Source organism: Oncorhynchus tshawytscha, unplaced genomic scaffold (assembly GCF_018296145.1).
Source record: "Oncorhynchus tshawytscha isolate Ot180627B unplaced genomic scaffold, Otsh_v2.0 Un_contig_6607_pilon_pilon, whole genome shotgun sequence".
NCBI classification, from domain to species: domain Eukaryota; kingdom Metazoa; phylum Chordata; class Actinopteri; order Salmoniformes; family Salmonidae; genus Oncorhynchus; species Oncorhynchus tshawytscha.
In genome coordinates this window covers 225,794-251,937 of record NW_024609668.1, presented here as the reverse complement: position 1 = coordinate 251,937, position 26,144 = coordinate 225,794, and the positions used below count along the sequence as shown (strand labels likewise).

At 49.6% G+C, this 26,144-nt stretch overlaps 1 long non-coding RNA gene and 1 pseudogene across 1 annotated transcript; one reads left to right on the top strand and one right to left on the bottom strand.

The window, feature by feature from the left end:
* Positions 1-3,757: 3,757 nt before the first annotated feature.
* Positions 3,758-5,451, bottom strand: LOC121845416. The gene is made up of 3 exons (XR_006082558.1): positions 5,102-5,451; positions 4,328-4,447; positions 3,758-4,022 (listed from the first exon to the last, which is right to left on the bottom strand). It is a non-coding gene; the product is annotated as an uncharacterized LOC121845416 (long non-coding RNA).
* Positions 5,452-5,807: 356 nt separating this feature from the next.
* The window catches only part of LOC121838756, a 37,185-nt pseudogene continuing 16,848 nt past the window's right edge, over positions 5,808-26,144 (top strand).

Below are 26,144 nucleotides of genomic sequence, written 5' to 3'. Positions count from 1 at the left end.
CCTCTAATAGGTCACATCTTATTAAAGGGATCTTTCACCACCATTCCTCTAACAGGTCACATCTTATTAAAGGGATCTTTCACCACCATTCCTCTAACAGGTCACATCTCATTAAAGGGATCTTTCACCACCATTCCTCTAACAGGTCACATCTCATTAAAGGGATCTTTCACCACCATTCCATTCTCATCTAACCATTCCTCTAACAGGTCACATCTTTATTAAAGGGATCTTTCACCACCATTCCTCTAACAGGTCACATCTCATTAAAGGGATCTTTCTTCCTCTAACAGGTCACATCTCATTAAAGGTCACATCTCATTAAAGGGATCTTTCACCACCATTCCTCTAACAGGTCACATCTCATTAAAGGGATCTTTCACCACCATTCCTCTAACAGGTCACATCTTATTAAAGGGATCTTTCAACACCATTCCTCTAACAGGTCACATCTTATTAAAGGGATCTTTCACCACCATTCCTCTAACAGGTCACATCTCATTAAAGGGATCTTTCACCACCATTCCTCTAACAGGTCACATCTTATTAAAGGGATCTTTCACCACCATTCCTCTAACAGGTCACATCCTCTTTCAACATTCCTCTAATAGGTCACATCTTATTAAAGGGATCTTTCACCACCATTCCTCTAACAGGTCACATCTCATTAAAGGGATCTTTCACCACCATTCCTCTAACAGGTCACATCTCATTAAAGGGATCTTTCACCACCATTCCTCTAATAGGTCACATCTTATTAAAGGGATCTTTCAGCACTCCTCCTCCAACACAGGTCACATCTTATTAAAGGGATCACCATCATTCCTCTAACAGGTCACATCTCATTAAAGGGATCTTTCAACACCATTCTCAGGTCACATCTTATTAAAGGGATCTTTCACCACCATTCCTCTAACAGGTCAAATCTTATTAAAGGGATCTTTCACCACCATTCCTCTAACAGGTCACATCTCATTAAAGGGATCTTTTAATCATTCCTCTAACAGGTCAAATCTTATTAAAGGTCACATCTTCCTCTATTAATCTCATTAAAGGGATCTTTCAGGGGTCATCATTTTACCATCATTCCTCTACACTGGTCAGAGCCTATCTCATTAAACGCTGGGATGCAGAGCCTTCACAGGTCATATCTCATTAACACTGGGCTGCAGAGCCTAACACAGGTCATATCTCATTAACACTGGGTTGCAGAGCCTAACACAGGTCATATCTCATTAAAGTATCTCAGAGTTTTATAGGTCATATCAATATTTTAATAAAGGTCAAATAACGCTGGGCTCATATCTTATTAACGCAATGTAAATATTTTAATAAAGGTTAAATAAAAATGTAAATGGGGGACACGTCTCTATTGAAAATTCAGGCTAAGGTACAAAGATACAACACAAACCTGTTTCAAAACATCTTTATTTTCAAATGTAGGTGAATTAAAAAAACTAAATCAAATCCAAAATTTCAATGGCAGGTAAGATGTCATGTAGAAATTCTTAATACAAAAATAATGATAAAAATAAACCATATTTTCTGATAGAACACTAAACTTAGTCTTGACTGAAAGAGGGACAGTTGTGCTCCTCCCCACGAAGAGGACAGCAAATCCAACTTTGGGGGAAAGGGGCCTGTGAAAACACACAGCCTTATGGTCGGTGCTTTAAATACCTGGATGTTCACAGAGACTGGATCATACAGCAACCATCCAGCTGACTGATTCAGACTGGATCATACAGCAACCATCCAGCTGGATTCAGACTGGATCATACAGCAACCATCCAGCTGGATTCAGACTGGATCATACAGTCCAAAGACATCCAGCTGGATTCAGACTGGATCATACAGTAAACATCCAGCTGGATTCAGACTGGATCACAGTAAACATCCAGCTGGATTCAGACTGGATCAGCTGGACAGACTGGAACCATCCAGCTGGATTCAGACTGGATCATACAGCAAACCATCCAGCTGGATTCAGACTGATCATACAGTAAACATCCAGCTGGATTGAGACTGAATCACTATCCAGCTGGATTCAGACTGATCATTTCCAGCTGGATTCAGACTGGATCACAGTAAACATCCAGCTGGATTCAGACTGGATCATACAGCAACCATCCAGCTGGATTCAGACTGGATCATACAGTAACCATCCAGCTGGATTCAGACTGGATCATAGCTCCAGTGGATTCAGACTGGATCATACAGTAACCATCCAGCTGGATCCAGACTGGATCATACAGTAACCATCCAGCTGGTTCAGACTGTGAACATTTTCCTGATTAAGTCCAGCTGCACTATGACCCATCCAGCTGGTCCTGTTCAGTAACCATCCAGCTGGCACTGTCACAGTAAACATCCAGCTGGCACACTGTCAGTAAACATCCAGCTGGATTCAGAAATAAAATCCAGCTGGATTCAAACAAATGATTTTTTCAGACTGGACAACAGTAACCATCAGCTGCATTCAGACTGGATCATACAGCAACCATTTGGCTGGATTCCTGGATCATACAAAACCAGCTGGATTCAAGTGGGTTTGTTTTGCAGCTAGGCCAGTTTCAGCCCCAAGCAGATCTGTTAACAAATTTGGCCTTCAAAGTTAACAAATTTTATACAAGCAGTCAGATCCAAGGTCCCTTCTTCGTTAAGAACATTTTCAAACTATGACCCTTGGTCAAATGTTCAGTCACTGTAGTAAAACTTTGTGAAATAAAATTTAAACAAATGATTTTTATGGACAAGTCCAGGCATTCCCCTTTTTCAGCCCATTTGGTACCTTAAACAAAACCCTGCAGATTTGATTGTTAGCCCCCTATAAAGTGAGAACCAAACAAACCTCACTGTTAATTCACGTACAGTACACCGTAACCTTCATAGTGCAGATTTCATTCAGTAATGACCCCAGGAACCCCTACACAGACCCTAAACCCCAGGAACCCCTACACAGACCCTAAACCCCAGGAACCCCTACACAGACCCAAAACCCCAGGAACCCCTACACAGACCACAAACCCCAGTAACCCTGTACAGACACGAAGTTCCTGCAGCCCCTCCAATTTCACTCTCAAACATGGTACAAACACAGACTGGAATTATGCAGCATGTAACCCAGACTGGTACTATGCAGCATGTAACCCAGACTGGAACTATGCAGCATGTAACCCAGACTGGAACTATGCAGCATGTAACCCAGACTGGTACTATGCAGCATGTAACCCAGACTGGTACTATGCAGCATGTAACTGGTACTATGCAGCATGTAACCCAGACTGGTACTATGCAGCATGTAACCCAGACTGGTAACTATGCAGCATGTAACCCAGACTGGAACTATGCAGCATGTAACCCAGACTGGTACTATGCAGCATGTAACCCAGACTGGTACTATGCAGCATGTAACCCAGACTGGAACTATGCAGCATGTAACCCAGACTGGTCTGGAACAACAAAAAAGAGTCACAGGTCAGGATATTCCCAATTGGATCAAAGAGTTATTATTGCCAACAATATGAACAGGTTTCTTTTACATTCTAAATGGATTGCCAAGTTTCAATAATACAGCAGGCCTGGACTAGCTAGTCTCCATCCAACGATATGCAGACAGCATAGAGCTGCTGTGATGTTATGGAAACAGGAGATGTAGAGGGGTAGTAGAGCTGAGTGAGTGATCCACCATGTAATGCTCCGGGCATGCCCAGGTTGTGGTCGGTCCTCTCCTGCCCCAGAGGCATGGCTGGAATGGGGGGAAATCATCATGCATCTCTGGGGTGGCCTCGGCACTGCAGACTCTCAAAGTGGGCCTCTCGTAGGATGCGGTTGATTTGATGGTACGAGACCAGGTTAGTGGGGTCAGCTAGCTCTGAGGAGAGAGCCGAGCTGAGGGGACTACATGGGCCAGGGGCTAAGGGTTGGGCCCCACTGAGGCTGTCCACAGCACACTGGCTACTGCTGCTGCTCCCCACCGCATGGTCCGGACTGCTAATCCCTCTGCTCTCACTGTTGGACAACTGGATGAGGAGATAGTGGCATTCAAGCATTAGCAAAAACACTACTGACTGACTATGGTTTCCTCATTCAGTGTCTGTCGACCTGTTGACAATAACACACACAGTAGGTTAACCATTTTAACAACACATCTCAAGTGTAACAGCGGTAGGCTCAATGGCACTGTTAGTGAAAGTACAGGAAGGGAAGGTAGGCCTAAGAGTAGGCTGACACTAGGCTGCCGTTACCCCTAGCTGACAATGTACTGTTGGGGGATTCACACAATATTGACAATGTAATGTCTCTTTTCATTGGCGCTCGTACGTACCTCCGAGTCCCAGGCATCCAGGCCCAGCTCAGGAGAGAGGGGTTAGCTCCTCTGCTCAACCTTTTGGCCTTAGGCACCAGCTGGCCATTCTCCTCTTCCCCACCACTCCGCTGGCGTTTCCTTATCAGGGATTGAAAGACAAACGCATTAGAATCTAAGATACAATATACATGCCCGACGGTGCAAGTAGCATGCAGATAAATAATGCAACGAACTCACCTGTTTTCTGTTAACATGTATTGATTGTATTGTCCTAATGACAGGCCTTGCAGCTGGTTACGTGTCGTGGGCAATATAACGTTAGGCTGCAGTGACGAGTTGTTTTTCACCGTCCCTGTTTTCGGCCTAGGCTACTCACAGTTTGATTACGTTTACGGCCCAGCAAGCTAATTAATTAGCGATCTAGCGAGTGTCCCACACAGTTGTTACATGCCTGCTAAAATACATTATGTTGGTATTTTAAGTGCCATGAAACCAGCGTGTCGAATATATAGCGAACTAACAAAGGGACAGACACTTGGCAACCTCATTCAAACATGACATTTGAACTACTTTATTACCAGCTAAGCTGTTTAGCTAGAAACGACCAAACAGTCAAAGCACCAAATCAATAATATCATAATGGTATACCTGCTGTTTTCGAAGTCAAATCATGGCTAGCAAAACGATAGTTGACAGACTATAACTAAGCTAGCAATTAGGTCACGTTAGGTTGATAGCTATCTAAAGTTAGCTAACATGTAAACAATGTAAGAGAAAGAAACCCGCCCTTACATTCGAGCTTTGAAGCTCAACGTTGCAAGGACCCAAACTATGCTGTCTAACGTTAACTTGCTAGCTACAGTAACGTTAGCCTTCTCGAATCACTGATCAAAACAACAAAAGGAGGTTTCCTCGGTGTAGATAAGGGTCTCTCAGGTCAGATTATCCTGCTAGACAATGCGATGTGTGGTGAAGAAAGACAAATATATTGATTGAAAGCTACATTTGAACAATATCGCCGGTATCAACGCCTTAACATCTATGTAGCTGGTTAGCTAGCTCACGAACCTCTGCTGTTTACATGACACCGCGACTGCGCAGTACAGACAGAACGTTGACAGGAAATACCACATGGTGTCGCTGTTTCCGGTACCGTCTACAACCAGTACAGACACTCATTCAATGATCGATACAATTTACAATATCTTATTGTTACATTTATGCATATTGTAACCAATTATATCAATATTATAACAGTGATTTCAATCAAAGAGATTGTATAGAATAAAACCCCGATTGTATTGTAAATTGCATTCCATTAATATATTTTTAAAGAGATAACCCTAAATTATTATGATATTATACTAGGTACAAGGGTTCCCTGTATAATATGTATTACATTTGACCTTATGATAGGCATAGTGATTATTGTACTCTTGAAGAACCCGGAAGTTTAGAGCCCAGTGTAAAAGGCTAGCCAACCAGTGACGTAAAAACGCCTCCGCGAGTGACTCAAGCGGAGGAAAGAGGTGAACAAGATTAGTAGGGATTCACGGCATCAACAACGCTGTAGTATATAAAGGAATATCAAAATGGGTAACACCGATTCTAAACTGAACTTCAGGAAAGCAGTGATACAGCTGACAACCAAAACACAGGTTGGGTACCTTTGAAATGTTTATTATAGGCCAACGCTGAGAAATAGGAAAATATTAGAGTATAAATAGCGATCACAGAAAGAGCGCAATAGCTGGTTGTATATCACTAGGACGGATAAGTGCTCTATTGGAAAACAAAAGATAGGGTCTGCATATAGTCCGTCGATGTTTAATGCATAGGTCTATATTGAGATATTTCTTTAAAAAAATATTGTCCCGCACGTCATGAAATGCTTGGCGTATTTGATCATGCGTTATGTTAGGTTATAATCAAATCCCCCGCAATGATAGCAGTGACACGTTACTGTTTTAAAACTCTCATATGATTTATCCTGTCCTATTGTTATTCTGGGGTGTTTCTATTTTGCATTAGGTTTCTATGTTATATGAAAAGTGGGCTCATAAACCTTTACCATAAACAAACACCCCCTTTTCGCTGTTTAATAGTCAATGTCTATTCACTGTCTGCATGATCATAACGCCCTTCTGCAGACCTTATCATCGGCGACATGAGAAACAGGCAGCATAGTTTTTAGCCAAGTAGACTACTTGTTGTTTAAAATGTAACATTTTTTGATTTGGATTCTTATAGATCACCGATAACGCATATCTTATTCGATGGTCAAATGACGTAGGGGTCCTTTCTCCCACCGCCCACAGATGTGGCAGGTGTTCTGTTATGTGCAGAGATTAGAGCAGCTCATATTTCCTGTTGCTGTATAGACTAACAGCAATTAGGAAGAGATAGGTTGTTATGTTGCCCCATCTGCTAACTTGTGTTGACATGAAACCTAGTTATTAGAATGAGGTTACATTATTCTCATGATATGTTTATTTCTATTATTCTAGCCCTCTTGCTCCAATCTGATATATTTGTTGATTCTGAATGCATTTGTTGTGTGATTTGATATTCATTATATTACATTACCCTATTGCTTTCTATGACACTGTTATACATGCTGTTTTTACACCCAATGTAATAGGTTATCATTAGTCAGATTGGAGCAAGCCTAGACGAGCCCAATGGGTGGTGGGAAATGTAGTCTAAAAGCAGATACATGCATTTTCCACAGCCAGTGGAGGCCACAGACGATGCCTTCTGGGACCAGTTCTGGGCTGACACTGCCACCACTGTGCAGGATGTTTTTGCCCTGGTGCCAGCCGCAGAGATCCGAGCTGTTCGGGAGGAGTCCCCCTCCAATCTGGCAACCCTCTGCTATAAGGTAGAAGGATGATGATGAGGAGGATGTTATGGAAGTGGAACTGCACTGGGCTGCAGCAGATGAACCAGAAAGGTTTCTCAGACACAGATTAAGCCTATACTCATGGACTGAAAAGATCTTTCAATAGAGATTCTCCACTGAGAATGTTTTTAAAACTGGACTAGGTTTAATCTGTCTGGGAAACCGACAAAAACTGTTAGATACGCATTCTAAGACTAAACACATTTATTTTATGTACTGGATGCAAGCTGTACTAACATCCAGTGCATTCCACAGAGATATTGTTCTGAAACAGCTTTTATTGAGTAGCTGGCTGACTGGCAGAGGCGTCTGTCAGTGAGTCAGGGCCCACTGCTCCTGGATGCAGGAAAGAAGCAAGGCGTCCTCCTTCCCGTCTCCGACTCGCTGCTTCCTTTATAAACTGCCTATCAGAAACAAAACACACCTACTGTTGGTGCTGGGGGACTCTCTAATGGAACAGGACAGACTGTTGGGGACTGGGGGCTCTCTAATGGAACAGGACAGACTGTTGGGGCTGGGGGCTCTCTAATGGAACAGGACAGACTGTTGGGGACTGGGGGCTCTCTAATGGAACAGGACAGACTGTTGGGGGGGGGCTGGAACAGGACAGACTGTTGGGGACTGGGGGCTCTCTAATGGAACAGGACAGACTGTTGGGGACTGGGGGCTCTCTAATGGAACAGGACAGACTGTTGGGGACTCTCTCTAATGGAACAGGACAGACTGTTGGTGCTGGGGGCTCTCTAATGGAACAGGACAGACTGTTGGGGACTGGGGGCTCTCTAATGGAACAGGACAGACTGTTGGGGACTGGGGGCTCTCTAATGGAACAGGACAGACTGTTGGGGACTGGGGGCTCTCTAATGGAACAGGACAGACTGTTGGTGCTGGGGGGCTCTCTAATGGAACAGGACAGACTGTTGGGGAACAGGACAGACTGGGGGCTGGGGGCTCTCTAATGGAACAGGACAGACTGTTGGGGACTGGGGGGCTCTCTAATGGAACAGGACAGACTGTTGGGGACTGGGGGCTCTCTAATGGAACAGGACAGACTGTTGGGGGTGCTGGGGGCTCTCTAATGGAACTCTCTAATGGAACAGGACAGACTGTTGGTGCTGGGGGGCTCTCTAATGGAACAGGACAGACTGTTGGGGCTGGGGGCTCTCTAATGGAACAGGACAGACTGTTGGGGACTGGGGGCTCTCTAATGGAACAGGACAGACTGTTGGGGACTGGGGGCTGGGGACAGACTGTTGGGGCTCTCTAATGGAACAGGACAGACTGTTGGGGACTGGGGGGCTCTCTAATGGAACAGGACAGACTGTTGGGGACTGGGGGCTCTCTAATGGAACAGGACAGACTGTTGGGCTGGGGGCTCTCTAATGGAACAGGACAGACTGTTGGGGGACTGGGGGCTCTCTAATGGAACAGGACAGACTGTTGGGGAATGGAACTGGGGGCTCTCTAATGGAACAGGACAGACTGTTGGGGACAGGACAGACTGTTGGGGACTGGGGGCTCTCTAATGGAACAGGACAGACTGTTGGGGACTGGGGGCTCTCTAATGGAACAGGACAGACTGTTGGGGACTGGGGGGCTCTCTAATGGAACAGGACAGACTGTTGGTGACTGGGGGCTCTCTAATGGAACAGGACAGACTGTTGGTGCTGGGGGCTCTCTAATGGAACAGGACAGACTGTTGGTGCTGGGGGCTCTCTAATGGAACAGGACAGACTGTTGGTGCTGGGGGCTCTCTACTGTTGGGGGGGGGCTCTCTAATGGAACAGGACTCTCTCTAATGGAACAGGACAGACTGTTGGGGGGGGGCTCTCTAATGGAACAGGACAGACTGTTGGGGGGGGCTCTCTAATGGAACAGGACAGACTGTTGGGGACTGGGGGGCTCTCTAATGGAACAGGACAGACTGTTGGGGACTGGGGGACTGTTGGGGACTCTCTAATGGAACAGGACAGACTGTTGGGGACTGGGGGGCTCTCTAATGGAACAGGACAGACTGTTGGGGACTGGGGGACAGACTGTTGGGGACTCTCTAATGGAACAGGACAGACTGTTGGTGCTGGGGGCTCTCTAATGGAACAGGACAGACTGTTGGGGACTGGGGGGCTCTCTAATGGAACAGGACAGACTGTTGGTGCTGGGGGCTCTCTAATGGAACAGGACAGACTGTTGGTGCTGGGGGCTCTCTAATGGAACAGGACAGACTGTTGGGGACTGGGGGCTCTCTAATGGAACAGGACAGACTGTTGGGGCTGGGGGCTCTCTAATGGAACAGGACAGACTGTTGGGGACTGGGGGCTCTCTAATGGAACAGGACAGACTGTTGGGGCTGGGGGCTCTCTAATGGAACAGGACAGACTGTTGGGGACTGGGGGGCTCTCTAATGGAACAGGACAGACTGTTGGGGACTGGGGGCTCTCTAATGGAACAGGACAGACTGTTGGGGACTGGGGGCTCTCTAATGGAACAGGACAGACTGTTGGGGACTGGGGGCTCTCTAATGGAACAGGACAGACTGTTGGGGACTGGGGGCTCTCTAATGGAACAGGACAGACTGTTGGGGACTGGGGGCTCTCTAATGGAACAGGACAGACTGTTGGGGACTGGGGGCTAATGGAACAGGACAGACTGTTGGGGACTGGGGGGCTCTCTAATGGAACAGGACAGACTGTTGGGGACTGGGGGCTCTCTAATGGAACAGGACAGACTGTTGGGGACTGGGGGCTCTCTAATGGAACAGGACAGACTGTTGGGGCTGGGGGACTGTTGGGGCTCTCTAATGGAACAGGACAGACTGTTGGGGACTGGGGGGCTCTCTAATGGAACAGGACAGACTGTTGGGGACTGGGGGCTCTCTAATGGAACAGGACAGACTGTTGGTGCTGGGGGGCTCTCTAATGGAACAGGACAGACTGTTGGGGGAACAGGACAGGGGGGACTGGGGGCTCTCTAATGGAACAGGACAGACTGTTGGGGACTGGGGGCTCTCTAATGGAACAGGACAGACTGTTGGGGACTGGGGGCTCTCTAATGGAACAGGACAGACTGTTGGGGGGGGGCTCTCTAATGGAACAGGACAGACTGTTGGGGCTGGGGGCTCTCTAATGGAACAGGACAGACTGTTGGGGACTGGGGGGCTCTCTAATGGAACAGGACAGACTGTTGGGGCTGGGGGCTCTCTAATGGAACAGGACAGACTGTTGGGGCTGGGGGCTCTCTAATGGAACAGGACAGACTGTTGGGGACTGGGGGACAGACTGTTGGTGCTCTCTAATGGAACAGGACAGACTGTTGGTGCTGGGGGCTCTCTAATGGAACAGGACAGACTGTTGGGGACTGGGGGGCTCTCTAATGGAACAGGACAGACTGTTGGTGCTGGGGGCTCTCTAATGGAACAGGACAGACTGTTGGTGCTGGGGGCTCTCTAATGGAAGACTGTTGGTGCAGGACAGACTGTTGGGGCTGGGGGCTCTCTAATGGAACAGGACAGACTGTTGGGGACTGGGGGCTCTCTAATGGAACAGGACAGACTGTTGGGGCTGGGGGGCTCTCTAATGGAACAGGACAGACTGTTGGGGGGGGGCTGGGGACAGACTGTTGGGGACTCTCTAATGGAACAGGACAGACTGTTGGGGACTGGGGGCTCTCTAATGGAACAGGACAGACTGTTGGGGACTGGGGGCTCTCTAATGGAACAGGACAGACTGTTGGTGCTGGGGGCTCTCTAATGGAACAGGACAGACTGTTGGGGCTGGGGGGCTCTCTAATGGAACAGGACAGACTGTTGGGGCTGGGGGCTCTCTAATGGAACAGGACAGACTGTTGGGGACTGGGGACTGTTGGGGACTGGGGGCTCTCTAATGGAACAGGACAGACTGTTGGGGCTGGAACAGGGGACTGTTGGGGACTCTCTAATGGAACAGGACAGACTGTTGGGGCTGGGGGGCTCTCTAATGGAACAGGACAGACTGTTGGGGACTGGGGGCTCTCTAATGGAACAGGACAGACTGTTGGGGACTGGGGGCTCTCTAATGGAACAGGACAGACTGTTGGGGACTGGGGGCTCTCTAATGGAACAGGACAGACTGTTGGGGCTGGGGGCTCTCTAATGGAACAGGACAGACTGTTGGGGACTGGGGGCTCTAATGGAACAGGACAGACTGTTGGGGCTGGGGGCTCTCTAATGGAACAGGACAGACTGTTGGGGACTGGGGGCTCTCTAATGGAACAGGACAGACTGTTGGGGACTGGGGGCTCTCTAATGGAACAGGACAGACTGTTGGGGACTGGGGGCTCTCTAATGGAACAGGACAGACTGTTGGGGACTGGGGGCTCTCTAATGGAACAGGACAGACTGTTGGGGACTGGGGGCTCTCTAATGGAACAGGACAGACTGTTGGGGCTGTTGGGGCTCTCTAATGGAACAGGACTGACTGTTGGGGACTGGGGGCTCTCTAATGGAACAGGACAGACTGTTGGGGACTGGGGGCTCTCTAATGGAACAGGACAGACTGTTGGGGACTGGGGGGCTCTCTAATGGAACAGGACAGACTGTTGGGGACTGGGGGCTCTCTAATGGAACAGGACAGACTGTTGGGGACTGGGGGCTCTCTAATGGAACAGGACAGACTGTTGGGGCTGGGGGCTCTCTAATGGAACAGGACAGACTGTTGGGGCTGGGGGCTCTCTAATGGAACATGACAGACTGTTGGTGCTGGGGGCTCTAATGGAACATGACAGACTGTTGGTGCTGGGGGCTCTCTAATGGAACAGGACAGACTGTTGGGGACTGGGGGCTCTCTAATGGAACATGACAGACTGTTGGGGACTGGGGGGCTCTCTAATGGAACATGACAGACTGTTGGTGCTGGGGGCTCTCTAATGGAACAGGACAGACTGTTGGTGCTGGGGCTCTCTAATGGAACAGGACAGACTGGCTGGCAACGTTCTTATCTCTTGCTCGCTAGCTAGCCAACTACGGCTAACTTATAGTCACATCAAAAAGTGCAGCCAGAATAACAGCAAAGTAGCTGCATTTGCATTTGTTTAAGCTGTTTTCTAGTGACATTTAATTGGAAACATCCATAGCAATAAGCTAATGATGCGCAATTTCACCTGGCATAGAAAATGTGCTCACTCGTCAGGACACTGTTGTTCAGAGGCGTGAGCCAACAACACAGCTAACACAATCACTTCAAACTAAAGCTGGAAGGACTGCAAACAAACTAACTGCACTTAATTTTGTTTGACCTGTTTTCAATTGACATTTCTTTGTATATATCTATAAAAATGATGCTGATTCATGATTTTGACTGGCTGAGAAACGTTGCCTGCCTGTCTGTCTTGTCCCGACTCCCAACATGTTCATTACAGTGGGACAACTGGAGATCGAATTTGAATAAAGAAACAATGTTTCAAATGTCGACTAGACAGACAACAAGGTTTATACAAATCTCCACTGTTGAAAACTAAATGTTAGCCATAAAGAAATGTGAAATAACGTCTAGATGCTTTTTATAGTAGAGTTTATAAATTGCTTGGCTGGGCTGATGAGACAGTGGATTGCACAGTCAGATGGAACAGAGTAAATAGGCATTTTAACGTCAGATTTAGCCGGTAGTAACTTGTGGAATAGACACCGGCTAGAATGCGGTTTTAACCAATCAGCATTCAGGATTAGAACCACCCATTGTATAATGTCTGTGTTCTGTAACATGATGACAGTGTTCTGTAACATCATGGCTGTGTTCTGTAACATCATGGCTGTGTTCTGTAACATCATGGCTGTGTTCTGTAACATCCTGGCAGTGTTCTGTAACATCCTGGCAGTGTTCTGTAACATCATGGCTGTGTTCTGTAACATCATGGCAGTGTTCTGTAACATCATGGCTGTGTTCTGTAACATCATGGCTGTGTTCTGTAACATCATGGCTGTGTTCTGTAACATCATGGCTGTGTTCTGTAACATCATGGCTGTGTTCTGTAACATCATGGCAGTGTTCTGTAACATCATGGCTGTGTTCTGTAACATCATGGCAGTGTTCTGTAACATCATGGCTGTGTTCTGTAACATCATGGCTGTGTTCTGTAACATCATGGCTGTGTTCTGTAACATCATGGCTGTGTTCTGTAACATCATGGCTGTGTTCTGTAACATCATGGCTGTGTTCTGTAACATCATGGCTGTGTTCTGTAGGCACAGCATGAAAGAAAACAGAGTGGAACAGAGAGGTACTACCAGAAAATGACCAGGCCATATCTCTCCCCCAGGCCATATCTCTCCCCAGGCCATCTCTCCCCCAGGTTGTATTTATAACACCAAGGCCATCTCTCCCCCAGGCCATATCTATCCACCTGGCCATCTCTCCCCAGGCCATATCTCTCCCCAGGCCATCTCTCCCCCAGGTTGTATTTATAACACCAAGGCCATCTCTCCCCCAGGCCATATCTCTCCACCTGGCCATCTCTCCCCCAGGCCATATCTCTCCCCCAGGCCATCTCTCCCCCAGGTCGTATTTATAACACCAAGGCCATCTCTCCCCCAGGCTGTATTTATAACACCAAGGCCATCTCTCCCCCAGGCCATATCTCTCCACCAGGCCATCTCTCCCCCAGACCATATCTCTCCACCAGGCCATCTCTCCACCAGGCTGTATTTATAACACCAAGGCCATCTCTCCCCAGGCCATATCTCTCCACCAGGCCATATCTCTCCACCAGGCCATCTCTCCCCCAGGTCGTATTTATAACATCAAGGCCATCTCTCCCCAGGCTGTAGAGAAGCTGGTGCAGGCAGCAGAGTCAGGGTGCCCTCGGAGAAGGAGAAACAGATCGTTCTGAACTGTAGTCGTATGCTGACCCGCATCCTCCCCTACATCTTTGAGGACCAAGACTGGAGGGGCTTCTTCTGGTCCACGGTGCCTGGTGCTGGAAGAGCTGTGGTGAGTGTAGGGACCTCTTCTGGTCCACTGTGTCTGGTGCTAGAAGAGCTGTGGGGAGTGGGCGGTGGGTGTGTGGGAGTAAAACATAGGAGTATACTGTATGTAGAGTTGGCTAGGGTTTGAGATGCACTTACAGCACAGATGTAAGATCTTAATTTGATCACCTTGTTGCAGAATAACTTTTTTGCAATGCAGTAAATGTTTTATTTGTAGTGTATTTGTGGTCTAAAAGGCTTCTGAAATGTGTAATTTCCACTTTGCAAATTTCTGACTTGATTTTCCCTTATGAAAAATATATCAACCCTTACCAACATGTCCATTAATTCTAATCCACATAATAATTCACATTTCCTGTTGCTGCAGGATTATGTTCCTGCTGTAGTAAACTGGCTCAAATGACCGTAAACCCTTATTATAATCGGGCGGCGTGATTTCATCTGCGCAGTGCTTTTGCACTATGAAAATGTTGCCCGCAGTGAGATTTGAAATGATAATCCCTATGGCTGCAGATCAGTGTAGGCTAACCTCTTATTGCAGCTAACACCCACATACTGTAGCTGCTGCAAGCACCAGTGTTGTGTCCCATATTCCACAGATACTAGCCTGGTCTCAGATCTGGGACCAGGCTAGACAGACTCTACCCACTGTTCCATTTTACAACTCTTCATGGAAGATGTTAGTAAAAATACCAGTCCTGTTCATTTGTCATCTCAACATGAATGAGTCTTAGATGTCTGTAGTCCCTGCACTGCAGCCAAGTGAGACTGGTGGATATGTGGGAGGAAATTGGCTTCGGTTGACAACAACAAAAAATGAAATACTTCATTCATCTGACTAATTAGTTTCCTCATTCCAGTAGATGGTATGTTTCACCCACAGTACACCATGGTTGTGTTCATTTGAGCACACAACGTTTTCTTATTGGACAAGTGTAGGTAGTCCCTGGCAGTTCTTCCATCAGCTGCCTAATGAATACACCACAGAAATACATCAGGATGATGAGAGAAAAACACATCTCCCAGGTGCATATTCTACCTCTCCTGATTACACTTGTTTCTTCCTACATGGGAAGATAAGAGGAACTAGACTCCTAAAAGTTCAGTAGAACTCTAGTTCCTCATTAGACATTCAGAAATGTCAGGATGCTTTGACAAACAATTAATTCCGAAGGTTCTGGGTTTACTTTTCATCAGAATGAAAATAACATGAAAATGAAAGTCATTGTCAGTGCTGTTACCGAAGATGTTTCTGTTCACTATAGAAAATAACAAAGTATAGAGGGGTTAATGTTGTCCCCTCATCCTCCTGCCCCCCACCCTCTCATCCTCCTGTCCCCCCATCCTCCTGTCCCCCACCCCTCATCCTCCTGTCCCCCCCATCCTCCTGTCCCCCATCCTCCTGTCCACCCTCCATCCTCCTGTCCCTCCCATCCTCCTCCTGTCCCCCCATCCTCCTGTCCACCCTCCATCCTCCTGTCCCCTCCCTCCTGCCTCCCATCCTCTTCCTGTCCACTCCCATCCTCCTGTCCACCCCATCCTCCTGTCCCTCCCATCCTCCTGTCCCCCACGCTCCCCCCATCCTCCTCCTGTCCCCCCATCCCATCCTCCTGTCCCCTCCCATCCTCCTGTCCCTCCCATCCTCCTGTCCCCTCCATCCTCCTGTCCACTCCATCCTCCTGTCCCTCCATCCTCCTGTCCACTCCATCCTCCTGTCCCCCCATCCTCCTGTCCACCCCATCCTCCTGTCCACTCCATCCTCCTGTCCCCCATCCTCCTGTCCACCCATCCTCCTGTCCACCCCATCCTCCTGTCCACCCCATCCTCCTGTCCCTCCCATCCTCCTGTCCCTCCCATCCTCCTGTCCACTCCATCCTCCTGTCCACCCCATCCTCCTGTCCACCCCATCCTCCTGTCCACTCCATCCTCCTGTCCACCCCATCCTCCTGTCCACTCCCATCCTCCTGTCCCTCCCATCCTCCTGTCCACCCCATCCTCCTCCTCCTCCTGTCCACCCCATCCTCCTGTCCACCCCCATCCTCCTGTCCCCTCCCATCCTCCTGTCCCTCCCATCCTCCTGTCCACCCATCCTCCTGTCCACTCCATCCTCCTGTCCACTCCATCCTCCTGTCCACCCCATCCTCCTGTCCACCCATCCTCCTGTCCCCCCCATCCTCCTGTCCACTCCATCCTCCTGTCCACTCCATCCTCCTGTCCACCCATCCTCCTGTCCACCCCATCCTCCATCCTCCTGTCCACCCCATCCTCCTGTCCACTCCATCCTCCTGTCCCCCCATCCTCCTGTCCACTCCATCCTCCTGTCCACTCCATCCTCCTGTCACACCATCCCTCCTGTCCTCTCCATCCTCCTGTCCACCCCATCCTCCTGTCCCTCCCATCCTCCTGTCCACCCATCCTCCTGTCCTCCCATCCTCCTGTCCACCCCATCCTCCTGTCCCTCCCATCCTCCTGTCCACCCCCATCCTCCTGTCCACTCCATCCTCCTGTCCACTCCATCCTCCTGTCCCTCCATCCTCCTGTCCCCCCATCCTCCTGTCCCTCCCATCCTCCTGTCCACCCCATCCTCCTGTCCACCCTCCATCCTCCTGTCCCCCATCCTCCTGTCCACTCCATCCTCCTGTCCCTCCCCCATCCTCCTGTCCACTCCATCCTCCTGTCCACCCCATCCTCCTGTCCCTCCCATCCTCCTGTCCACCCCATCCTCCTGTCCACCCCATCCTCCTGTCCACTCCATCCTCCTGTCCACTCCATCCTCCTGTCCACTCCATCCTCCTGTCCCTCCCATCCTCCTGTCCCTCCATCCTCCTGTCCACCCCATCCTCCTGTCCACTCCATCCTCCTGTCCCCCATCCTCCTGTCCCTCCATCCTCCTGTCCCTCCCATCCTCCTGTCCACCCATCCTCCTGTCCACCCATCCTCCTGTCCATCCTCCTGTCCACCCCATCCTCCATCCTCCTGTCCACCCCATCCTCCTGTCCCTCCCATCCTCCTGTCCACCCATCCTCCTGTCCACCCCATCCTCCTGTCCACTCCCATCCTCCTGTCCACCCCATCCTCCTGTCCACTCCCCATCCTCCTGTCCCCCCCATCCTCCTGTCCACCCCATCCTCCTGTCCACTCCATCCTCCTGTCCCCCATCCTCCTGTCCACCCCATCCTCCTGTCCCTCCATCCTCCTGTCCCCCATCCTCCCTGTCCACCCCATCCTCCTGTCCCTCCCATCCTCCTGTCCTCCTGTCACCATCCTCCTGTCCCTCCATCCTCCTGTCCACTCCATCCTCCTGTCCACTCCATCCTCCTGTCCCCCATCCTCCTGTCCACTCCATCCTCCTGTCCACCCCATCCTCCTGTCCACACCATCCTCCTGTCCACTCCATCCTCCTGTCCACCCCATCCTCCTGTCCACCCCATCCTCCTGTCCCTCCATCCTCCTGTCCACCCCATCCTCCTGTCCACCCATCCTCCTGTCCACCCCATCCTCCTGTCCATCTCCATCCTCCTGTCCCTCCCATCCTCCTGTCCACTCCATCCTCCTGTCCCTCCCATCCTCCTGTCCACCTCCATCCTCCTGTCCACCCCATCCTCCTGTCCCTCCCATCCTCCTGTCCACTCCATCCTCCTGTCCCTCCCATCCTCCTGTCCACCCCATCCTCCTGTCCACCCCATCCTCCTGTCCCTCCCATCCTCCTGTCCCTCCCATCCTCCTGTCCACTCCATCCTCCTGTCCACCCCATCCTCCTGTCCCTCCCATCCTCCTGTCCACTCCATCCTCCTGTCCTCCCATCCTCCTGTCCCTCCATCCTCCTGTCCCTCCCATCCTCCTGTCCACCCCATCCTCCTGTCCACCCCATCCTCCTGTCCACCCCATCCTCCTGTCCACCCCATCCTCCTGTCCACTCCATCCTCCTGTCCACCCATCCTCCTGTCCACTCCATCCTCCTGTCCTCTCCATCCTCCTGTCCACTCCATCCTCCTGTCCACCCATCCTCCTGTCCACCCATCCTCCTGTCCCTCCCATCCTCCTGTCCCTCCATCCTCCTGTCCCCCCATCCTCCTGTCCACTCCATCCTCCTGTCCACTCCATCCTCCTGTCCACTCCATCCTCCTGTCCACTCCATCCTCCTGTCCCTCCATCCTCCTGTCCACTCCATCCTCCTGTCCCTCCATCCTCCTGTCCCTCCCATCCTCCTGTCCACTCCCATCCTCCTGTCCACTCCATCCTCCTGTCCCCCCATCCTCCTGTCCACCCCATCCTCCTGTCCACCCCATCCTCCTGTCCCTCCCATCCTCCTGTCCACCCCATCCTCCTGTCCACTCCATCCTCCTGTCCACTCCATCCTCCTGTCCACCCCATCCTCCTGTCCACCCCATCCTCCTGTCCCTCCCATCCTCCTGTCCACTCCATCCTCCTGTCCCTCCATCCTCCTGTCCACCCCATCCTCCTGTCCACTCCATCCTCCTGTCCCTCCCATCCTCCTGTCCACCCCATCCTCCTGTCCCTCCCATCCTCCTGTCCCTCCCATCCTCCTGTCCCTCCATCCTCCTGTCCCTCCCATCCTCCTGTCCACCCCATCCTCCTGTCCTCCATCCTCTGTCCACTCCCATCCTCCTGTCCCTCCCATCCTCCTGTCCACTCCATCCTCCTGTCCACCCCATCCTCTGTCCACTCCATCCTCCTGTCCCTCCCATCCTCCTGTCCATCCATCCTCCCATCCTCCACCCATCCTCCTGTCCCTCCCATCCTCCTGTCCCTCCCATCCTCCTGTCCCCCCATCCTCCTGTCCACCCCATCCTCCTGTCCCCCCATCCTCCTGTCCACCCCATCCTCCTGTCCACCCCATCCTCCTGTCCCTCCCATCCTCCTGTCCATCCTCCTGTCCACCCCATCCTCCTGTCCACCCCATCCTCCTGTCCCTCCCATCCTCCTGTCCACCCCATCCTCCTGTCCCTCCCATCCTCCTGTCCACCCATCCTCCTGTCCACTCCATCCTCCTGTCCACCCCATCCTCCTGTCCACTCCATCCTCCTGTCCACCCCATCCTCCTGTCCACTCCATCCTCCTGTCCACTCCATCCTCCTGTCCCCTCCCATCCTCCTGTCCACTCCGTCCTCCTGTCCACCCCATCCTCCATCCTCCTGTCCACCCCATCCTCCTGTCCCTCCCATCCTCCTGTCCACTCCATCCTCCTGTCCACTCCATCCTCCTGTCCCTCCATCCTCCTGTCCATCCTCCTGTCCACTCCATCCTCCTGTCCACCCCATCCTCCTGTCCACCCCATCCTCCTGTCCCCTCCATCCTCCTGTCCCCCCATCCTCCTGTCCACTCCATCCTCCTGTCCCTCCCCCATCCTCCTGTCCCCTCCATCCTCCTGTCCACCCCATCCTCCTGTCCTCTCCATTCTCCTGTCCCCTCCCATCCTCTTGTCCCCCCATCCTCCTGTCCACCCATCCTCCTGTCCCCTCCATCCTCCTGTCCATCCATCCTCCTGTCCCCTCCATTCTCCTGTCCCCATCCTCCTGTCCCCTCCATCCTCCTGTCCACTCCATCCTCCTGTCCCTCCATTCTCCTGTCCCCCATCCATCCTCCTGTCCACTCCATCCTCCTGTCCCCTCCATCCTCTTGTCCCCTCCATCCTCTTGTCCCTCCATCCTCTTGTCCACTCCATCCTCCTGCCCCCTGTCCTCCTTCAAAGACAGATGAGATGGATGATGATGGAGCTCGTCCACTGGCTGAGTCTCTGCTCCTGGCCATGGCCGACCTGCTGTTCTGTCCTGACTTCACTGTGAACAGCCACCGGAGAGGGACCTGTGAGTACTCTCACCGGATCCAGTGTTCATTCATTTTGATTGAACCTTTATTTTAGCAGGGAGTCTCATTGAGACCAAGGACTCTTATGCAAGGGAGCCCTGCAGCTTAACAATTACACAACAATTACCCAATCACAGCAGCATAGGAAATACACCAAGAAAATACAAAAACACAATGATAAAAAACAACCATATTCCTCAGTAAAGAGGTCTTGAAGTGGGGCGCTGAGAAAAATGTTTGTCTTGTGAGCGAAAACTTGAACCTTGGGAGAATTTTGTGCAACTTCCCGCGCGTTTACAGTGAACATTACGGCTGTACAGTTTTAGACGTAGCCAATAGGCTGTACCCTTACAGTTTTAGACGGTAGCCAATAGGCTGTACCCTTACAGTTGTAGACGGTAGCCAATAGGCTGTGCCCTTACAGTTGTAGACGGTAGCCAATAGGCTGTACCCTTACAGTTGTAGACGTAGCCAATAGGCTGTACCCTTACAGTTTTAGACGTAGCCAATAGGCTGTACCCTTACAGTTTTAGACGGTAGCCAATAGGCTGTACCCTTACAGTTTTAGACGGTAACCAATAGGCTGTACCCTTACAGTTTTAGATGGTAGCCAATAGGCTGTACCCTTACCGTTTTAATGGAGCAAATCCCATAACATTTTCACATGGAATAGCTTTTGATTTCTATGATACAGTAGCCTGTAGGTGGTGTTCAATACAGACCTACATTGCATGAAACTTTTAAAAACGTTTTTACATTATGAAGGGCTTAACATTAATTTATCATTTGTTTTGTCTGTAACACCATGCGCCAAGGTGACTGTAAATTGCAAATAACCACTTTACGAAATAAAATGAATGAAAGAATATAAAGAAACGTGCACACAAGCGCGGCTCTGATCTGAACTGATCTGAAAAGCGCATTCGCTCGCGGGTGGTTGAAAGACCGCTCGTGGGCTGCCAATAGAATTCTACTCTCCGTTGCGCTCAGGCTCTGCCTACAATAAAATCACATACTCAATCTTGCAATGTTAGATTTGTATCGGTTTGTTGCATTGACAATGGGCTGATATAATGTTGATTCGATCACAGAAAAATCGCTGATCTATATTGTGCAAACTAATGGGGCGAACTCACTGAAGTTCAATTTCTTGCGTCTCTACACTGCCTGGCATTTCTTCTGCAAAGCAGTCCTGGAGGAGGTGGGCGGCAACTGAGTCAACTGAGTCACACAGCACCATGCTCTACCAACTGAACCACACAGCACCATGCTCTACCAACTGAACCACACGGCACCATGCTCTACCAACTGAACCACACAGCACCGTGCTCTAACAACTGAACCACACAGCACCATGCTCTACCAACTGAACCACACAGCACCAACTGAACCACACAGCACCATGCTCTACCAACTGAACCACACAGCACCATGCTCTACCAACTGAACCACAGCACCATGCTCTACCAACTGAACCACACAGCACCATGCTCTACCAACTGAACCACACACCATGCTCTACAACTGAACCACAGTGCTCTACCAACTGAACCACACAGCACCGTGCTCTACCAACTGAACCACACAGCACCGTGCTCTGAAACTGAACCACACAGCACCGTGCTCTACCAACTGAACCACACAGCACCATGCTCTACCAACTGAACCACACGGCACCATGCTCTACCAACTGAACCACACAGCACCATGCTCTACCAACTGAACCACACAGCACCATGCTCTACCAACTGAACCACACGGCACCATGCTCTACCAACTGAACCACACAGCACCATGCTCTGCTCTACAACTGAACCACACAGCACCATGCTCTACCAACTGAACCACACAGCACCATGCTCTACCAACTGAACCACACAGCACCATGCTCTACCAACTGAACCACACAGCACCATGCACCAACTGAACCACACAGCACCATGCTCTACCAACTGAACCACACGGCACCATGCTCTACCAACTGAACAACTGAACCACACAGCACCATGCTCTACCAACTGAACAACACAGCACCATGCTCTAACAACTGAACCACATGGCACCATGCTCTACCAACTGAACCACACGGCACCGTGCTCTACCAACTGAACCACACGGCACCGTGCTCTACCAACTGAACCACACGGCACCATACCACCTTAGGTCTCTATGTGAAATTGTGCACTGACTCGTTGTTAGCTTCATATGATGTATTCATTGCTTTAGATGACTGAACAGTGATGTGATGGTGTACGGAGCAGTAATAGCTCTCTCCCAGTAGTTATTGGGATTGATCCCATGATTGGTCCCATGATGATGTCACCATCCTACAGGACTCTGTGGAGGACATGCAGACCATAGACAGCTGTGAGTATATCTGGGAGGCAGGGGTGGGGTTCGCCCAGTCCCCCCCACTCAACTACATCCACGACCTCAACAGGTGAGTCACAGTGATGATCACAGTTCTGATGATCCTCTTTCTATCCCTCCTCTCTCTCTCTCTCTCTCTCTCTCTCTCTCTCTCTCTCTCTCTCTCTATCTCTCTCTCTCTCTCTCTCTCTCTCTCTCTCTCTCTCTCTCTCTCTCTCTCTCTCTCTCTCCTCTCTCTCTCTCTCTATCCCCCTCTCTCTCTCTCCCTCTCTCTCTCTCTCTCTCTCTCTCTCTCTCTCAGTGAACCCTCTCTCTCTATGTATGATTTTCACCACTCAGGACGGAGCTGCTGAGGCTGCTGCTAACCTGTTTCTCTGAGGCCATCACCTCCCTCCCTCCTCAGACAACACCATCCTCAACCCCTGGGTCAGCTTCTTCTGCTCCACAGAGAACAGGTGAGGTGCACACTCTCACAAACACACAAACACACACACACACACACAAACACACAGACACACCACATCATTTCCCCTAACCATAACTGACTCTGATTATTTCCCTCCGTCCACCTACCTCAGGCATGCCCTGCCTCTCTTCACCTCCCTGGTAAACGTGGTGTGTGCCTACGACCCGGTGGGCTATGGCATCCCTTACAATCACCTGCTGTTCTCCGACTACCGGGAGCAGCTGGTGGAGCAGGCCGTGCAGATCCTCATCGTCACCCTGGAGCATGATGGAGGAGGTCTGGCCCATCGACCCCCTCTCCCTCCAGCATGGAGGACCAGGATGTAAGGCCTGGACCCTTCTGTACAGGGGAGAGTGATGCTGTGTGTGTGTGTCTCTCTGTCTGTGTGTGTGTGTGTCTGTCTGTCTGTGTGTGTGTGTCTCTCTGTCTGTGTGTCACTCACATTTAATTCAACATACATTGTGTTAACATTCACCTTCAGAGACCAGGGGTCTGTCATGATACATTGTGTTAACATTCACCTGTAGAGACCAGGGGCCTGTCATGATACATTGTGTTAACATTCACCTGTAGAGACCAGGGGCCTGTCATGATACATTGTGTTAACATTCACCTGTAGAGACCAGGGGCCTGTCATGATACATTGTGTTAACATTCACCTGTAGAGACCAGGGGTCATGATACTGTCATGTGATACCTGAGACCAGGGGTCTGTCATGATACATTGTGTTAACATTCACCTGTAGAGACCAGGGGTCTGTCATGATACATTGTGTTAACATTCACCTGTAGAGACCAGGGGTCTGTCATGATACATTGTGTTAACATTCACCTGTAGAGACCAGGGGCCTGTCATGATACATTGTGTTAACATTCACCTGTAGAGACCAGGGGTCTGTCATTCACCTGATATGATACATTGTGTAACATTCACCTGTAGAGACCAGGGGTCTGTCATGATACATTGTGTTAACATTCACCTGTAGAGACCAGGGGTCTGTCATGATACATTGTGTTAACATTCACCTGTCTCCGAGACCAGGGTCTGTCATGATGTTGTGTTAACATTCACCTGTAGAGACCAGGGGTCTGTCATGATACATTGTGTTAACATTCACCTGTAGAGACCAGGGGATGTCATGATTCACCTTCATTGATACATTGTGTTAACATTCACCTGTAGAGACCAGGGGTCTGTCATGATACATTGTGTTAACATTCACCTGTAGAGACCAGGGGCCTGTCATGATACATTGTGTTAACATTCACCTTCAGAGACCAGGGGTCTGTCATGATACATTGTGTTAACATTCACCTGTAGAGACCAGGGGTCTGTCATGATACATTGTGTTAACATTCACCTGTAGAGACCAGGGGCCTGTCATGATACATTGACATTGTGTTAACATTCACCTGTAGAGACCAGGGGTCTGTCATGATACATTGTGTTAACATTCACCTTCAGAGACCAGGGGTCTGTCATGATACATTGTGTTAACATTCACCTGTAGAGACCAGGGGTCTGTCATGATACATTGTGTTAACATTCACCTGTAGAGACCAGGGGTCTGTCATGATACATTGTGTTAACATTCACCTGTAGAGACCAGGGGTCTGTCATGATACATTGTGTTAACATTCACCTGTAGAGACCAGGGGTCTGTCATGATACATTGTGTTAACATTCACCTGTAGAGACCAGGGGTCTGTCATGATACATTGTGTTAACATTCACCTGTAGAGACCAGGGGCCTGTCATGATACATTGTGTTAACATTCACCTGTAGAGACCAGGGGCCTGTCATGATACATTGTGTTAACATTCACCTGTAGAGACCAGGGGTCTGTCATGATACATTGTGTTAACATTCACCTGTAGAGACCAGGGGTCTGTCATGATACATTGTGTTAACATTCACCTGTAGAGACCAGGGGTCTGTCATGATACATTGTGTTAACATTCACCTGTAGAGACCAGGGGCCTGTCATGATACATTGTGTTAACATTCACCTGTAGAGACCAGGGGCCTGTCATGATACATTGTGTTAACATTCACCTGTAGAGACCAGGGGCCTGTCATGATACATTGTGTTAACATTCACCTGTAGAGACCAGGGGTCTGTCATGATACATTGTGTTAACATTCACCTGTAGAGACCAGGGGCCTGTCATGATACATTGTGTTAACATTCACCTGTAGAGACCAGGGGCCTGTCATGATACATTGTGTTAACATTCACCTGTAGAGACCAGGGGTCTGTCATGATACATTGTGTTAACATTCACCTGTAGAGACCAGAGACCAGGGGAGACCAGGGGCCTGTCATGATACATTGTGTTAACATTCACCTGTAGAGACCAGGGGCCTGTCATGATACATTGTGTTAACATTCACCTGTAGAGACCAGGGGCCTGTCATGATACATTGTGTTAACATTCACCTGTAGAGACCAGGGGTCTGTCATGATACATTGTGTTAACATTCACCTGTAGAGACCAGGGGCCTGTCATGATACATTGTGTTAACATTCACCTGTAGAGACCAGGGGCCTGTCATGATACATTGTGTTAACATTCACCTTCAGAGACCAGGGGTCTGTCATGATACATTGTGTTAACATTCACCTGTAGAGACCAGGGGTCTGTCATGATACATTGTGTTAACATTCACCTTCAGAGACCAGGGGTCTGTCATGATACATTGTGTTAACATTCACCTTCAGAGACCAGGGGTCTGTCATGATACATTGTGTTAACATTCACCTGTAGAGACCAGGGGCCTGTCATGATACATTGTGTTAACATTCACCTGTAGAGACCAGGGGTCTGTCATGATACATTGTGTTAACATTCACCTGTAGAGACCAGGGGCCTGTCATGATACATTGTGTTAACATTCACCTGTAGAGACCAGGGGGGGCCTGTCATGATACATTGTGTTAACATTCACCTGTAGAGACCAGGGGTCTGTCATGATACATTGTGTTAACATTCACCTGTAGAGACCAGGGGCCTGTCATGATACATTGTGTTAACATTCACCTGTAGAGACCAGGGGCCTGTCATGATACATTGTGTTAACATTCACCTGTAGAGACCAGGGGCCTGTCATGATACATTGTGTTAACATTCACCTGTAGAGACCAGGGGCCTGTCATGGCCCTCAGTTGTTGCTGTTACATAATTTTTCTCTCCGTCTCTCTGCAGTCTGTGGGCCCTGACAATCTGTTTGTAAACTACCTTTCAAGAATTCACAGGGAAGAGGTACAGTCATTTTTCTTCTTGTCATATTTTTCACACATTTCAAAGCAA